This window comes from Ictidomys tridecemlineatus, chromosome 3 (assembly GCF_052094955.1).
Source record: "Ictidomys tridecemlineatus isolate mIctTri1 chromosome 3, mIctTri1.hap1, whole genome shotgun sequence".
NCBI lineage: Eukaryota > Metazoa > Chordata > Mammalia > Rodentia > Sciuridae > Ictidomys > Ictidomys tridecemlineatus.
Genome location: NC_135479.1, coordinates 204,666,937 through 204,674,867, shown reverse-complemented (window position 1 = coordinate 204,674,867; position 7,931 = coordinate 204,666,937). Strand labels below are relative to the sequence as shown.

Below are 7,931 nucleotides of genomic sequence, written 5' to 3'. Positions count from 1 at the left end.
TACTCTGAAGTTTTAATCATTCCTTTTTGTTCTTAACTTGTATTTCTGGGTCAGGCATGTTGACAGATGCCTGCAATCCTAGCAATTTGGGAGATTGAGGCAGGCGAATCACAAGTTCAAGGCCAGCCTCAGCAACTTAGCTAGACCCTGTCTCAAAAGAAAAAGAAAAAGGGTTGGGGACTTAGTTCAGTGGTAAAGTTCTCTTGGGTTCAATTCCCAGTATATGAAAACAAAACAAAACAACAACAAAAACCTTGTATTTCTATTCAATTTCTCCTACAGAATTTTTCCTAATTTAATATATGCTTGAAGATTTTCCATTGATCACCCATCATTTCTCTGCCACAAAGTTATATTTATAAATATAAATTTATATTAGCATATATATGAATTTAAATACTTTTAATTTCCCATGACTACAAAAAATTGATTTATTTGATTTGAATCAATTAAAATTACAAGTAGTAAACATTGATTAAAACAGCAAAAATGGATCATTGTTTTGATAATTATTAAATATAAAAAGTCATTTTATTGCTGGGCATGGTGGTGCATGCCTGTAATCCTAGCGACTCGGGAGGCTGGGGCAGGAGGATTGCTAGTTCAAAGCCAGCCTCAGCAAAAAGCAAGGCGCTAAACAGCTCAGTGAGACCCTGTCTCTGAATAAAGTACAAAAAATAGGACTGGGCTGGGGATGTGGCTCAAGCAGTAGCGTGCTCGCCTGGCATGCGTGAGGCCTGGGTTCGATCCTCAGCACCACATACAAAGATGTTGTGTCCGCCAAAAACTAAAAAATAAATAATAAAATTCTCTCTCTCTCTCTCACTCTCTCTCTAAAAAAAAAAAAAAAAAAAATAGGACTGGGGATGTTGCTCAGTGGTTAAGTGTCCCTGAGTTCAATCCCTAGTAATCCCCCCCCCCCAAAAAAGTCACTTTATTGACTTTGTCACAGAAATGAATGGCCTGGGGGTGATGATGTGTTTATCCTTTTTTTTTTTTAAGAATTAAAAAGGCTTTCATTTCATATTTATTATCAAGGTTTCATATAGAATATTTTGTGATGATTATTGACACATGGCCACCAACAGTCTTTTCAAATATTAAGTGCCAATCTTTTTTGGTAAATATTGGTTTCCCCCCCACCCCACCCCCACATACACAAAAACCAAAATATAACAATTTCAGGAGATGGTGATACCTCTAGTATAATCCACCCAAATTATATAAATGGCAATACTGAAAATCATGCACATTATTTCATAAAACTTTTAAAAAACATCTATAAACATTCCTGGTGTAAAAAGACTCTTCAAAAACTGCAAGGTAACATTAAGCTACAAAATTCATTTTGGAAAAGTAGGGAGTAGTTTTTTCTAATTTTGGCTTCAACATTTTTTTTTAGGGGTTAAAAATATGATGAGGAGTGTATTGAAAGAGGTGGGGGTAAAGGAGCTTCCAGGAGATGGATTCAACATGTCTGAAAATATTTTGGTTATGTAAAGGGAAAACTTCAAGAACAAGATATACTATAAATAAGTTTTTCAGCTAGTTGGACAGATGAGTAGATTTTGTATCATTTGCACCCATGGGACAGGTCTTCTTGAAAAATACTTGTCTATAGAATCTTCTGTAAAATAGAGTTGGCGACCTCCAGTGATTCTTCTTTTATCAAAACAATATCAGAAGAGTCCATGTATTTTTTTTAAAAGCTCATCTACTCTACCATTTGGAGAATGTGTTCAACATTGACTACCCCATCTGCCATTTTTAAATCTCTTCTGGAGTCTCCCAGCAGAATTATGTTGCTGTTGTCTTTCAGTTGACTGAAATAGTCTATATTCTTCAAGGTACCATCATGTTTGTTAAATACATGAATCAGTTCTCCTTTAAGTCCTCTGAGGACAACATTTTCATCAAAATCCATGAAGTTGGACACTACTTGACATTTGGATGATAAACCAGCTTGATGGATAACTTCCTCTAGTACATCACCAATACCAGCCTAAAATATGAACACAGGGATACTGTGTTGGAGCTTAACAAAGAAATCCTCATATCCTTCCTTGAGAATAACGTCAGATACTTCCACAATCTCTTTAAGTTTAGCTTTTGGTATACCCTGTTCAACAATCAAACCGTGAGACTTACTATACCATTCTACCATATAAGGGTACTTTTCTTCCACGGTAAGAACAGGATCAATAGCATAATGCTATTCCTTTAGTTGCAATAACTTTTATTATTTTACATTTGTCTGTAACCAGTTGACAGTTGTCAATGATATTATGACATGTTGGGCATCTTTTCCCTGTGTAGGAAACCTACTTAGTGTCATATCAATGTCTGTTACTATCTGAGTTTGGCAACTCCTCCTTTGATAAGACCACAGAGAGTTTCTTCTACTCTTATAGGGTTCTTGATACGAACTGAACTTTTCTGGAACTCTGGCATCATTTTGATAAGTACAGCAGGCTCTCGATTAGTCACATCTTGGTTATCCAATCTTCTTATTTGTCATAAACATTGGATCCCAGATGTCCACGTGCACAGAGCACTATCGGGAGAATACTTAGGATGCGCTCCATCCAACTTCTCTTAGACGTGGCGAATCATCTCCATGATCCTGGTCTTGAGGCCCATCTTCCTCTTCAAGGTGAGTATGCACAGGGCCAGTGTCACCCCCGCCACCAGCGCGCACACGCTGACGCCACCAGGGCGCACACGCTGACGCTTGCCACCGCGCCACCCTTGCCGCTGCTGCCGATGCACCGACAGGCCCTGGGGCGCCGCGGGTCGGAGAAGAGAAGCAAAGGCCCCTCACCCAGCTGCCAGCCTCGGGAGCACGGGGACAGGCGCGCCGCAGAGGCAGGACGCCCCGCCCACGCGCCGCTCTGCGCAGGTCAGCCCCGGAGAGGCCCCTCCCGCAGGACCGAGGGGTGGGGCCTAGGACATGTTAATCTTGGGCGTAGCAAATTAGCTGACGCTACGGTGAAACGGTCCCATCGTCAGTTCTCTCCTGGATTTTCAGAAAGTCGTACGCCCGTGGGAAACCACTCAGCAAACAGAGATGGAGAGCTGTGGACAAGGTGCCCAAGACGGCGCGGGGGCATCTCCAGGGCAGCGCGCCCGTGAGCAACGCCGGTCTCCTGCGTCCCCTCCTCCCTAACTCCATCTCTGTGCGTCCTTGAAATAAGAAAAAAATTGTAGAATGGAGAATAGGTCAGAGGTCGCCCTGGTGAGGAGAGGGGGGCATGAGGGCTGGCCGTGACAACAAAAGGAGCCACCCAGGAGAGAGCTTAATGCAGTGGGATCTTCCAGTGCCCACCCCCGCCCCCCCCCCCAGGTGGGGATGAAACCCAGGGCCTTGGGCATCTGGGCAGACACTCCACCACTGCTGCAGCCTCAGCATTTCCAGTGCCTTTAAAATTGGGCTGGGGATATAGCTCAGTTGGTAGAGTGCTTGCCTCACATGCGCAAGGCCCTGGGTTCAATCCCCAGCACCACACACACAAAAAGATACATAAATAATGTATATATTTATGGGGTGCATATTTATGGGGTACATTGGAACCTGTAATGTTCCAATCAGGGTAAACATCTGTCCTGCCATGAACTCACCCAGTATCTTCATTGCAGGTGCTCAGGTGAATCTGCACACCTGACCAAATGGCCCAGATCCCCATACATGTGCTGTACCAGTGTCCGCTTCCTGGTTTTGACTTTGCCCTTTAGCTAGTAAGGTTCTTCATCAGGAGAAACTGGGTGACATTGAACCTCTGTATCATCTTTGCAACTTCCTGTGAATCTGTAATTGTTCAATAATATTTTTTTTAAAGTATGCTCTGAGAAATCTGCCTCCTGTAAATCAGTAGTTGGCCTGGTGTGAATTTTGTTATGACAGCCTCTCTTAATTCTTTGAATTTCTTCACTATAATGTGTCAGGTATCATTTAGTGAAATTATCTTTATTAATAATTAATGTTTTTCCTAATGGGCAACTCTATTTGGTCCTCTTTGCACTTTGTTTAAAACAATGCTTAGGAACAGCCCTCAATCCTCAGCTCTTGTGGTCCAGTTCCTAGTCCTGTTCCCAGTCTCATCAAGACACAAATAGTCTCATTTGTCCCTATGATTCTTGGTGGTCCCCGCCCCCCCCCCCCCAGACAGTGCACCTGAGTAAGACTGAGGCGGGAAGTCAGGGGGCCATCCTTCTTCCAAGCAGGAGGAGAACCATTATGAAATGGGCTAGGGGGCCAAAACCCAGCTGGACACCTCGCCTGCAGAAATTGTCCTCAGGCAGATCAGGGTTAGATAAGGGAGCCAGTGGAGGCTGAGGATCTGTAAACTGCTCCTCTGAAAACTATCCATGTGCCTTGGGACCTGGAAAGTCACCAAGACACTTTCTACCACAAGTCCCCAGTCCCCATCTGAGGACCACGTGAGTGGCTCTATTTTACAGCGGAGAAAAATGAGTCTGGGTTAAGTAATTTACTAAAGATCACTTGGCAGTGGCTATACTGGGTCAGAAGTCTACAGACAAACTTCCAAATTCATTTTCTTTCAAATGCTGCTTTGTGAAAACACTGTTTATGGGTTTTCCCTAGTACCATATGGATAGGAGCAAAATTACCCTTTTGTGGACATTAGAATTTGTCTGGTGTTGCCAGATGTGGTGGTGCACCACTGTAATCCCAGCAGGTCAGGAGGCTGAGGCAGGAGGATCACAAGTACGAGGCCAGCCTCAGCAATTTAGCTTTAGCGCTGCCCCTCAGCAACTTAGTGAGACTCTGTCTTAAAATAAAAAATAAAAAGAACTGGGAATGTGGCTCAGTGGTTAAGCACCCAGGGTTCAATCCCCAGTACCAAAAAAAAAAAAAAAGAAATCGCTTTCTTTTAATAACATTGATGATACCTACCTGCTGAGCACACACGTGCTGGAATGAGACGGATCATACAAAAACATAAGGAAATCATTGATTTTCTCCTCTTCACCGCCACCCCCACCTCGACCAAGCCATCAAACCTTTGGATTGTCGCGGGATTACTGCTCAGTGACCAGCAGGTGGCACCCTCACCTCATGGTTGTTTTGCTGGCGCAGACTCGTTGACGTGCCGAGGATTCCACCTGCGTGTGGTTAGCCCCGGGTTCTGCTGAGATGCAGTTCCTGCTCTGACCTCCTTCCTGCCCTTTGATCTCAAAGATGAACGGCCTCCATATCTGACTCTCGTGGATTCGATTTCTTTAAATTTCATTTCTTTTTGACACCAAAGAGAATTTTAGGCAGTAGTTTTGGCCACAAGTAGTAAAGACTCTATTATTATAGGGACTTATTTATTTGGGGGCTCACTGTATACCAAGCCCTTGGCTTGGATCATCTGAATCCTGACAATAGGAAAAAAAAAAAGAAAGCTATCTTTCCTTTTGATGATAATAGTAAAGGTCTGGGGGCATTTGGCTTAGGGTTTGTTGTTTTGCTTTTCAGTTATTAACCAACAGGTTTCCGCATGTTGGTGAAATATTGCATCAATTTTTCTCATCAGGAGTTTGTTATTTTAAACCTTTAATGAACAATGTGGTCAATTCTAGGTACCTATGGTAAAATGTGATAAAAATCAACTGATTCATAAATAATACATGTGATATTTTTATGTAAAACCACTACATGCATATACTATTTGTGTTTTTTATACATGTGTATGCACGCTTGCATGTGCTAAATTGCTGGGGTAAGCAGATTGGACACTGGCCAGTCGCTACCAAGTCTTAACCTCACCTGATACCACACCAACTGCAGGATTTAAGCTCAAATTCAGGGTTAACATCTTGTTAAATATCTTTTCAATTCGGGCTTCATGTCTATTTGGATTTTTAAAAAATATATTCAATCTTTCACTAGGTATGGTGGCATATGCCTATAGTCTTACAACTCTGGAGGCTAAGGCAGGAGGATAGCAAGTACAAGGCCAGCCTCAGCAACTTTGTGAGACCCTGTATCTAAATAAAATAAAAACGACTGGGGATGTAGTTGAGTAGTTGAGCATCCCTGTGTTCAATCCCCAGTCCCACAAATAGATAAATAAATCTTTCAATTAACTAATTGGCATTTGTCATATTTTGTGCTGTTTGCAAATTTGATACTTCTCCTACATCTTCTCTGGTGACTTTAATTGAAAAAAAAATGGAGTGGTCAAATTCAAAGCTTATTGATCATTTACAAATTCCTTTTATGATTGTACTGATTCATCAAACCCAGGATTGACTGCATAATTTATGGGGCCCCGGCAAAGTAAAAAGGGCTAGGCTCTTGTTCCAAAATACTGTATTTCCTTGCATAATCATCATACTCTGTTTTTTCAATCCAAAAATTGGTTTATAACCTTTCATCGCCTAATTGTCACTCAGCATAATTCTGCTTGTCACACCACTTAAAAGGTGAACAGTGGCAATATGTTCACCAGTGGCCTAAGGATGCACATTTATCTTCCCTCACTGGGAGCCTGGAACCTGAAGTTCTCAGGGCACACGATGTTTCTAATGGTTGCATGGTTTGTTGAGAGCAGGCAGGCCTAATGCTGAGCGAATCTTATGTGAGTGCCAATAACAAAAGCAATGTTGGTAGAGCAGAATCTATGGACACAGAAGATTAAATTCTTATAAGTCCATACTTTGCAACACTGTAGCAAGTTTTCTCAAGTGCAATATTTCGACTATAATATGCAAATCAATAACTGGTGTGTTAACTTTTTTTTTCCAGAGAATTGTTCACTAAACACAAAGAAATGAGGTGCGTCAATTTGGATTATTCAATTTTAACATAGATTTACAAGTTTTCCATGCATCCTAATCTTGCACTGAAGATAGTTTAGTAACAAATGATTTTTAAGTAATACTGGCAACAATTTGTTTAAAGCTTCGCCTTGTATTTTTTTGCAAAAAGAATTTGGCGTAAAACCTGTGGCAATTATGTGATGAAATATGGTCACTCAGAATTTCAAGGTGGACATTGCAGAGCTTTAAAACAAGAATGCGCCCTCCTCATTGTGAGACCCTGGTGATTGCATAAGCCGCACTCCTGTGATCCAACCTCCTTGATTTCAGTCATTCAACCTGCTGCAAATTGATTTATATAAAGGATGTTCAGTGAAATTGCTCCTAGCTAGGAGTAACAGGGAACTTGACAATGATGTTAGCTTGTAATCAACAATCCAGAGGCAGATGATCTAGACCTAGCACAACTGATGACAGACCCCCTCTCTGTTTCTTTCCTGATGCAGGATGGCTGCAGAAACTCAAACCATCGTATCTATATTCCAGGCAGGAAGAATGAGTCATGAAGGATAAAGAGTAAAAGGGCTTCTCCTCCTAAGCACTTGTTTTTTTTTTTTTTTTTTTATTTAGGAAGTGAAAACTTCCTCAGGGACTTTGACCACTGTCTCCTGGAGTCTGCATCTTAAAAACTGCATCATGTGATCGTACCTAGATGCAAGGGAGGCTTGGAATCCGAGTGTCCAGTTTTCCAGTCTCTTCAGTTGAGAAAGACAAGGGAGAAAGAGGGTGAAATGCTTGTGGGAGGTATTTCATGATCTGCTACGAAGCAAACTGTCCTCAAATTTAGATACTTTAAAGCAAGCGTTGAGTCTCAGGACTTTGGGAGTTAGACTGGCTCAGCTGGCTGCTATTTCTGATCCTGATGGCATGGACGACAGTCACTTGGTAATGGAATCTGTTTAAAAGTCCAAAACAGCTTCATGCACACATCTGGCACTTTGGTGGGGACAGCTGGCACCTAGGATTGTCTTCTGGAGGGTCTACATGTGGCCTTTTCAGCATGGTGTCTCAGATGGTCACTCATTACCTGAGCCGCTCAGGGCACCCAGAGGGTCTTCCTAGACCAGCCTCAGCTTGGAAGTTGCAGCCTTTCTGACTCCCTT

The 7,931-nt window shown here is 42.2% G+C and overlaps 1 pseudogene; it reads right to left on the bottom strand.

Annotated features, from left to right (window-relative positions):
- Positions 1-1,346: 1,346 nt before the first annotated feature.
- LOC101966016 (cytosolic 5'-nucleotidase 3A pseudogene) lies at positions 1,347-3,325 on the bottom strand (annotated as a pseudogene).
- Positions 3,326-7,931: the final 4,606 nt, after the last annotated feature.